The following is a 10,701-nucleotide window of genomic DNA, read 5'->3' as shown; positions in this document are numbered from 1 at the left end:
GTTAAGCAAAAGATTTTTCTCCATTCCATGGATATTTTAATTCTTCCTCAATGGAGAAGGATGAGTGTTAGCTCACCAATCTCTTCAGGTAGATGGGGAGATTTGTTATTATCCTTAATTTATTTCCTCAGAAAAAAGTCTTTTAACATGTCACCTATCACCCACCTTTAAAAGAGACTTTTCTCTGGAGTCTGGAAAGGGGAAAGGAGGGGAAGATATTAATATTTCTATATGAACAAATATCAAATAAATACAGTAAATATTTATTTAAGAGGTTTTCAATAAGTTTTAGACATACTTTTACTATTCCTTTATGTGTATGGGGGTATATAGGGTGTTTAAGAAGACTAGTATCTCTGGTATGAGGGCTTGCTGAACCCTTTTCAGGGCTGCTTATCCGACTGATTTCCAACTGATCACCCAAATCTCACCTGAGGCTCCAAGAAGCTATAGTATGCACAGCAGCCACACCCTGGTAAATTGTCTAGGCAGATGGGCTAAACCAGGTTGAATAACAACAGGCCTCAGACCTGTCAGTGATAGGGGGATGCCTATTCCAAGTAAGTAAAAGCTTTCCCTGGTGGAATGGGTGGATGAGAATAATTGGTTCCAACAGCCATGAAGGCAGCAATAAAACCTCTTTGTGTCTACTTTCCTCATCCATAAAATAGGGGAGGAGACTTCTAATCTTCTAATGCAGAGGTATAAAATTCCACTGGCCTATTAAATTATAATTATGAAATGTTTGACAAAATAATATACAACATAGATAGCATTAATTTGTGGTCTTTTAAGTCAATATGGACCCACAGTGATCCTTTTCCATTTGAATTTGACACCATTGGTCTAAGGAACCTTCTAGCCTTAAATCTATGACTCTGCTTTGTTATGCTTTGAAGTTAGTGCATCAGTGTCTTCTCTTTTCTAGTCATACATGTCCTTAATGGTGACTTTTACTGTGTTTCACATATAAACCAGCCTTGATAACGTGCTGCAGTCAACATATATTCATCATGTGTGTCTGTCTATTGCACTTTGGATCATCTACAACTTTTTTCTTTCGTGTCTTTTTTTGTTTTCTATGGTTTGGAGTCTTAAAACATCACAGGAAGGGTACTAGTGTTTAATAGGTAGGTTTCTGTGGCAGTAAACAGGTTGAGATCCTTTGAAAGCACTACATAATTTCTCAAATATGATTGCTTGTGTTCTCATTCTCCTATTCAGCTGTTGGCATATTTATCATACAAATGCAGCACCTCTCCAATATACACATGTGGACAGATGAACTCAAGGAGTTACCTGTCCAATTTGAATAATGTTATCTTTAATTTACTTTTCATCAACTTTGCTTTTATTGGTGTAGAGTAAACTATTTTCTTGCTATTTACCTTTGATCTCTCTTTGAGGAGACTTGATAGTGTCCCAAGACTTAAAGTGATCTATGAAATCATCTTTAAACAGGAATAATTGGAGAACATTGAATCAACATGTCTCTCTGTTGTATGCCTCTCTTGAGATTCATATTCAGTCTGTTTAACTCAAATTGATATATTCATGGATTGTAATAGTGTTATCCCTCCAAAAGAAATGTGTGTATACAGACACATACATATATATAATACTTTTTTGACATTAATGCTTTCACTCAAGGTAATAATTCTAAGTAGAAGGTTTAGTTATTTTTAGCTTGATCCTTTTCATGTAGGACAAATGTCACATTTAGGTAGCCTTTAGTGTGGAACTCAGCTAAGATTTGCTTAGTACAGGGCTTAGCCCCTAGTAAGTACATAATGTATGCTTCTTTGTTTATTTGTTCATTAGAGATGCTAATGTAAAAAGATAGATTTAATCTCAGTAGGTATTATTGAGGTTTGATGGGATGAGACCCCATGACTGTGATATGGTTCTGCAAACATATACATTATTCCTAAAGAACAGAAAACAAGGTAAAAAGGATCAGAGAAGTCATGTAGTTTAAGAAGATCTGAGAAACCAGTTTGGAGAAATGTGGTAGAAATAAGTTGACTAAAAATAGAAGAATGGAGTCAACAAAGTCCGCTTTGTTGTAGGCTACTTTGTTAAACCTTTAGGGTTGAAATGCACAAGCTAGGATGCTGTGTGTGCCTTGATTGGCCCCCATCAAGGCTTGGGGGGAATCTGTGTTTGCCTCAACTGGCCCCCATTGAGGCTTAAGGGGTGCCTGTCTCTATTGGCCCCATCAAGACATAAAGGCATACAACAGAGAGACATGTTGATTTAATGTTCTCCAATTATTCCTGTTTAAAGATGATTTCATAGATCACTTTAAGTCTTGGGACACTATCAAGTCTCCTCAAAGAGAGATCAAAGGTAAATAGCAAGAAAATAGCTTACTCTACACCAATAAAAGCAATGTTGCTTCCCTGCCCCTCACTTCTTGCCAGCCCCTGTGAGGATGTTGTAGGAGTTGGTGCTCAGCAACCCTCGTGAGAAGGTTAGACAGAATAAAGTCTACATGGTTTAATTAAAGTAGGATTGTTAACCCCTTCGAAGCTGTCTTTCCTTTATAAAAACAGATCAAATCGGCTAACATGACAAAACAGGAAAATAATAAATGCTGCAGAGAATGTGGGAAAATTGGAACATTAATACATTGTTGGTGGAGTTGTGAACCGATCCAGCCATTTTGGAGAGCAATTTGGAACTATGCCCAAAGGGGTATAAAAATGTGCATACCCTTTGATCCAGAAATACTGCTCCTAGGGCTATATCCCAAAGAAATCACACAAGTGGGAAAGGGACCTGTATGTACAAAAATATTTATAGCTGCTCTTTTTGTGGTGGCAAAGAATTGGCAATCAAGGGGATGCCCATCAATTGGGGAATGGCTGAACAAGTTGTGGTATATGAATGCAATGGAATACTATTGTGCTATAAGAAATGGGGAAGATACAGACTTCATGATAACCTGGAAAGACTTACACGATTTGATGCTGAGTGAAAGTACCAGAACCAGGAGAACATTATACACAATGACAGACATATTGATTCTGTGATGACTAACTTTGATAGACTTGGCTCTCCTCAGCAATACAAGGCACAAAGACAGCTCTAAAGGACTCATGATGGAAAAAGCTGGCTACATCCAGAGAAAGAACTGCGGAGTCTGAATGCAGATTGAGGCAAACTATTTGCTCTCTCTCTCTTTTATTTTTTTGGTTTTGTTTCTTCTCTCTCATGATTCATTCCGTTGGTCATAATTCTTCTTTGCAACTTGACTATTGTGTAAATAAGTTTAATGTGAAGGTTTACATACAATCTATATTGGGCTGCATGCTGTCTTGGTGGGGCAGGGGGGAGGGGAGTGAAGGGAAGAAAATTTGAAACTCAAGAACATGGAAAACTAAGTGCTGTAAACTACACGATTTGACTTACACGATTTGATGCTGAGTGAAAGTACCAGAACCAGGAGAACATTATACACAATGACAGACATATTGATTCTGTGATGACTAACTTTGATAGACTTGGCTCTCCTCAGCAATACAAGGCACAAAGACAGCTCTAAAGGACTCATGATGGAAAAAGCTGGCTACATCCAGAGAAAGAACTGCGGAGTCTGAATGCAGATTGAGGCAAACTATTTGCTCTCTCTCTCTTTTATTTTTTTGGTTTTGTTTCTTCTCTCTCATGATTCATTCCGTTGGTCATAATTCTTCTTTGCAACTTGACTGTTGTGTAAATAAGTTTAATGTGAAGGTTTACATACAATCTATATTGGGCTGCATGCTGTCTTGGTGGGGCAGGGGGGAGGGGAGTGAAGGGAAGAAAATTTGAAACTCAAGAACATGGAAAACTAAGTGCTGTAAACTAAAGATAAAAGAAATCTAATTAAAAAATAAAAGCAGATCAAATAATGTGTGATAGCAGGCCATTCTGGGTGTGCTAGGATGCTTGCTAATACATTTGCCTAAAGTCACACAGGTAGTGACAAAATGAGGATTTGAACCCATATCCTCTGATCACAAATCTAGGTACTCTTTCCACTGTCCCTTTTTGCCTCCCGAAGGTAAAATACAAGGTCATAAAATGATAGATTTAGAATTGGAAGCAGCCTTGGACATCATATATTCCAATTTCTTCATTTTGCTTATTTTGTATACGAAGAAATTGAGGCCAAGAAAAACTAAATGGATTGCCTAGGGTCATACAGCTAGAAAGTACCAGAGGTGGTATTTGAACCATGTTCTTTCTGATTCCTTGTCATTATATACAATGCTGCTCCCAGGTAGTGGGTGGTCCCGAGAATCTTTTAATATTGGCCAAGATGGCAGCTGGAAAGCAGGGACTTGCTTAAGCTCTCCCCCTGGTCCCTCCAAACACCTATAAAAATGGCTCTGAACAAATTCTAGAACTGCAGAACCCACAAAATAGCAGAGGGAAGCAGGGCTCCAGCCCAGGACAGCCGGGATGGTCACAGGGAAGGGTCTATTACATGGAGCTGGGAGAGCGCAGAGCCCAGCGTAGGCCGCACCAGGACCAACCAGACCAGGAGCTGGGCAGAACAGGCCCTAGCGCCTTGAATCAGTGAGCCATGGCAGTTACTAGACTTCTCAACCCTCAAACACCAAAGACAACAGAGCAGGTTAGCAGGAAAAGCTTCTGGGACAGGGTAAAAGGAGTTCATGGTTGGCCACTGCCCTGAGGGTAGAGGAGGTGGTATAGCTCTGAGGCTGCTTTCAGAGCTACAGCTACAGTTGCTTCTGGCCCCAGGCCCACCAGGTAGAAGGAATTAAGCTTCGGATTAGAGCAGGAGTGCAAAGCCTGCTTTGCCCTGCCGGGATCTGGGCCAAAATCCTGTTTGGCAGTTCTTGGGGGAGAAGGAGCACTGGCGTGGCAGAGCTTGCTGTGTAGAAGTAGCTCTGAAAACAGCAACGCAGCCCCTCAAGCTTGGGACAAAGTATTCTCTACTCTATAAGCAGTTGTACCCCGACAAAAAGCTCAAGAGTCAAATAGTTGGCTGGGAACACGAACAGGCAGCGAAAATAGTCTCAGATTCAGACTCAGACTTTGGAATCTTTTTTGGTGACAAAGAATACCAAAACATACAGCCAGAAGAAGTCAACAAAGTCAAAGAGCCTACATCAAAAGCCTCCAAGAAAAATATGAATTGGTCTGAGGCCATGGAAGAACTCAAAAGGGATTTGGAAAAACAAGTAAGAGAAATAGAGGAAAAATTGGGAAGAGAAATGAGAGTGATATGAGAAAACCATGAAAAATGAGTCAATGACTTGCTAAAGGAGACCCAAAAAATACTGAAGAAAATAACACCTTAAAAAATAGACTAACTCAAATGGCAAAAGAGCTCCAAAAAAGCCAATGAGGAGAAGAATGCCTTGAAAGGCACAATTAGAATGGAAAAGGAGGTCCAAAAGACCACTGAAGAAAATACTACCTTAAAAATTAGATTGGAGCAAGTGGAAGCTACTGACCTTATGATAAATCAAGATGTTACAAAACAGAACCAAAGGAATGAAAAAAATGGAAGACAATGTGAAATATCTCATTGGAAAAACCACTGACCTGTGTTTTAACAATCCAGCTAGCAGCTTCTGTGGGGGCATAAGATCCCCCCACAGCCGGCACCAGGAGGCTGCTGGGCATGCCGGAAAAGCACATGTTCTTTTTATCTGCTTAAACAAGGAGAACACAGTGAAGGGGTTGACCAGCTTACTTTAATCCAGTGTTCAGTTAGCATACAGACAACATTCATTTAGTTCAGGGGAAAACACCAGCATTCAGTTAGCATTCAGTTAGTTCAGGGGAGCATACACACAAGCATCAAGAGACATACTTTAGGGGAAAAAACCAGCACCCTGAGGTTCAGAACTTCATTTAGTTCAGGGGAAAAGAACCAGTACCCCGAACCTCAAAACCAAAATACAAACAAATTACAAATATCAACAAACAGACCCAATACAATTCATAGTTACCAACATCTGGGCTCGGCCTGAGAGCAAGGGCTGGCCCAGAGTCACACTCCCCACCGCTTGCTGCACCAACCGGAAAAGGAAAGAGTGCTCTTCAAGCTGTCCTTTCCCCTCTTATAGAGTTTTTGACATCATCAAGTGCTTCCTGAATGACCAGGGCTGATAGGTTCTTGAGTTGGCCTCTCCCCCTAGCGTAGACTAGGTTAACACCCAATAGGGCATGGCTCTGGAATCAACACCTCCCCTCAGCCAGCCCCATGACTCATCACACAGGAAGTTCTCTGATTCCTGGCATGGTCGCTGGGCTTTCTGCCCCAGAAGAGAAGCCCCCAGTGCCCAGCGAGGCTCAATGAGGTAAGCTGAGTCACTCAAAGAAAACAAAGGTCACTCTGGTTACAACCTGGAGAATAGATCCAGGACTGATAATTTAAAAATTATTGGACTACCTGAAAGCCATGATCAAAAAAAGAGTCTAGATATCATTTTTCAAGAAATTATCAAGGAAAACTGCCCTGATAGTCCAGAGCTAGAGGGTCAAATAGAAATTGAAAGAATCCACCAATCGCCTCCTCAAAAAGATCCCCAAAAGAAAACTCCTAGGAATATTGTCGCCAAATTCCAGAGCTCGTAGATCAAGGAGAAAATACTGCAAACAGCCAGAAAGAAACAATTTGAGTATTGTGGAAGCACAATCAGGATAACATGAGATCTAGCAGGGATCAAAGGGCTTGGAATATGATATTCCGGAGGTCAATGGAGCTAGGATTAAAACCAAGAATCACCTACCCATCAAAACTGAGTATCATGCTCCAAGGCAAAATATGGATTTTCAATAAAATAGAGGACTTTCAAGCTTTCTCAGTGAAAAGACCAGAGCTGAATAGAAAATTTGACTTTCAAACACAAGAATCAAGAGAAGCATGACAAGGTAAACGAGAAAGAGAAATCATAAAATATTTACTAAAATTGAACTGTTTTGTTTACATTCTTGCATGGAAAGATGATGTGTGTAATTCATGAGACCTTTCTCAGTATTAGGGTAGTTGAAGGAAATACATACATACATATATATATATATATATATATATACATATATACATATATATATACGTATATATATATGTATATAGGTATGTATGTATATGTATATACAGAGGGCACAGGGTGAGTTGAATATGAAGGGATGATATCTACAAAACATAAAATCAAATTAAGGGATGAGAGAAGAATATATTGAGAGAGGGAGAAAAGGAGAGATAGAATGGGGTAAATTATCTCATGTAAAAGTGGCAAGAAAAAGCAGTTCCTTTGGAAGGGAAGAGGAGCAGGTGAGGGGAAATGAATGAATGAATGAATCTTGCTCTCATCAGATTTGACTTGAGGAGGGAATAACATACACACTCAATTGGGTATCTTACCCCACAGGAAAGAAGGAGGAAGGTGATAAAAAAAGGGGGGGATGATGGAAGGGAGGGCAGATGGAGGAGGAGGTAATCAAAAACAAACATTTTCGAAAAGGGACAGGGTCAAGGGAGAAAATTGTATAAAGGGGGACAGGATAGGAGGGAGCAAAATAGTCTTTCACAACATGAGTATTGTGGAAGGGTTTTACATAATGATACATGTGTGGCCTATCTGGAATTGCTTGCCTTCTTAGGGAGGGTGGGTAGGGAGGGAAGAGGGGAGAGAATTTGGAACTCAAAGTTTTAAAAGCATATGTTCAAAAAAAAGTTGTTTCTGTATGCAACTTGGAAATAAGATATATAGCTAATGGGGCATAGAAATCTATCTTGCCGTACAAGAAAGTAAGGGAAAAGGGGATGGGAGGAGTGGGGTGACAGAAGGGAGGGTTGGCTGGGGAATGGGACAATCAGAATATATGCCATCTTGGAGTTGGGGGGGAGGGTAGAAATGGATAGAAAATTTGTAATTCAAAATCTTGGGGAAATCAATGCTGAAAACTAAAAATATTAAATAATAATAAGAAGAAAAAAAGAATCTTTTAATATCCCCTGAAGGATGCACTCTGTAACAGTAACCAGGGGAGGGGAGTAGGGGGAGGGTGTGGTTTTGTTCCCCCTTCCAACAGAGACTTAACTCCTGTTTAGCTTTGTTCCTGCACTAGCCCTAGGAATTACTTTCATCCATGGGCCTATTAGGGGCCAGGAGCAAGAGAGACCAGTGGAGAAAGAGTACTCAGGGCCTGGAATGCCAGGGTGCCTCCAGGGGCTATAGCCCCAGTCCACAGGGGGAAACATGGGTTCTGGTCTTTACTGATCTGATCAAGGTAGTGCCCTAAAATGTCTAAAACTTTGGGTCAAATCTAATATGATGAAATTTCAGAGGAGTAAATGCAAACGTCATTCATTAAGTAAACAAACTAACTGATAAATACGATTTAGGTGAGGCAGGGCTAGGCAGCAATTGCTCTTAAAATGGTCTGGGAATTTAGTGTGCTGCAATCTCAATAAGAATCAATAGCCTTACATGGCACCACTAAAAGCTAATGTAATCCATTGTATTGAGAGAATTATGGTGTTCAGGATTAAGAAGGCAATGACCTCTGGCCATCATCAGACCATCTTTGCTATGCTCTGTGCAGTGTTGAGTGATACATCACACCCTTCACGCTACTCACATGGCCACCATCTATGTTCAAGTCCTCATTACCTTTTTCTGCACCACTTCAACAGTCCCTCATTGGTCTCCCTTTTTCTGCTCTTTCCTGTCTCTCTAATGCCTCCCTCAACTAGCTACTAAGAACATATTCCTAAAACACAAGTCTGATGATATTCCTTTCCTGCTCCAGGAATCCTGGTAGTTGCCCTTAGCCCTGGAATAAAATATAAATCCCTTTGTTTGCGAAAGGCACTTAAAGCCTTTCATGCCTGGCTCTAGTCCACCTTTCCAGACTTATTACAAATCAGTTTCTTCCACATGATCTAACAAAAATGGCTTGCTTACTATTCCTCATACAAGACATTTCATTTTCCGTCTTTGAACATTCTCTGTTGCATAGAATCCCTGAACTAATCAAAGCTCAACTCAGGTTTCACTTTTCTCAGGAAGCCCAATTTCCTCCCTTGCTGATACCTTCCTTACCCAAAATGACTTCATAGCTACTTTATATATATTTTACATCTAACGTTCCATGTATGTGTTCTCTCCAAATAGGATTTAAGGCAAGACCTTAAAGGCAAGGACTTTTTATTTTGTATTTGTATCTCCAAGACATAGTGCAATATTTGGTACATAGTAGGTGCTTAATGAGCACTTATTAGAAGGAAGAAAAAGGAAGGAAGGAAGGAAAGAAGGAAGGAAGGAAGGAAAGAAAAAGAAAGAAAGAAAGGAAGGAAGAAAGAAAGAGAAAGAAAGAAAAATGAAGGCAGGAAAAAAGAGAGGAAAGAAGAAAAAAGGAAAGAAGAAAGGAAGGAAGAAAGGAAGAAGAAAAAGAATGAAGAATAAATTACTTAATGAGACCTGCAAGAGGTTTCCCTTCTGTTTCTAGAAGTAGTCCCTTGTACTAGGGAATGCCCAAAGATACTTGTAGTAGTAGCATATGGCTCACAGGGTTGTTACAAGAATCAGGTGAGCTAATGTATATAAAGTGCTTTGCAAACTTTATGGTGCCATAGAAATTTCTGTTAATTTAATCTTTAAGAATCACACTTATGTTTGATTCTTTATCCTTTTGAAGAACTTTCTTCTCAACAAATAATTTTAGTCTTCTCACCAAACACCCCTTCAACCTTAAAATCTCACTCATTTTCCTAGCACATATTTACATTAATTAAAATATTCTTCAATTATTTGGTGTTATTTTCACAGATAGAGGAGTTCTTCACCGTTTTATTCTCTAATTTTATAGGTGCAAAAATGAACCCTGCTCCCCACCCCCTACCCCCATCCCCCAATAGGTTTCTTGCAGAAACACGTTAATGCCAAAATAGGATTAGGCTTGAAGAAGCTGAGGCTCAGAGATTTCAAGGTCATTGTCCAGGTCATTGTATTCCATTTACCCATCGAGTGACTTCTCCTATCCTTCTTTACACCTCATAACATTAGAGCTTAGAGGTCATCTAGAGCAACCCCTCACTTTATCAATAAGATAATTGAGGTCCAGAGAGTGACCCATGTTACATGTTTAGTGGGTGGCAGGATTCAAATAAGAACCTGGATCTCTTAACTGGCATGCCATCTGGTGTTTTTTCCCTCTATCCCCTGCTGTTTTTGAAAGGGATTCTCATCTCATGAATCCATCCTTCTGAGTCCTTTGAACAGCAAGGTTCATATGACAATTCGTCAACAATATCTTTCATTTCTTTATTTTTTCTCATAGCAACAGCCATTGGAGGTAGTTTAGTATTACTTTCCCTTGTTTATAAAACATGATGAGGAACAGAGTGACGTTATGCTGCCTTTCCAACGCAGGTTTCAATGACTTGGAATTTGATCTAAGACAGTTTTCTTTTTTGTTTCCATGACTCTATTTTGAATCCATGTTTGTTGATCAGAATCACAGAATGTTAGAGCTGGAAGGGACCTGAGAGGTCAGTAAGTCCAAGTTCAACCCCCACCCTGCCTCAGACAGAGGAGGGAACTGAATAGTTAAGTGACTAGCCAAATACAACCTGTAAGTCACAAAGCTGGTATCCAAAACCAGCTCTTTGACTTTTGAGTCCAGTGTTCTTTCATATAATTCATTTCTCAATGGTATAACTATGTGATTCAA

Source organism: Trichosurus vulpecula, chromosome 1, assembly GCF_011100635.1.
Source record: "Trichosurus vulpecula isolate mTriVul1 chromosome 1, mTriVul1.pri, whole genome shotgun sequence".
NCBI lineage: Eukaryota > Metazoa > Chordata > Mammalia > Diprotodontia > Phalangeridae > Trichosurus > Trichosurus vulpecula.
The sequence above is the reverse complement of the archived record's forward strand: the minus strand, read 5'-3'. Positions refer to the sequence as shown.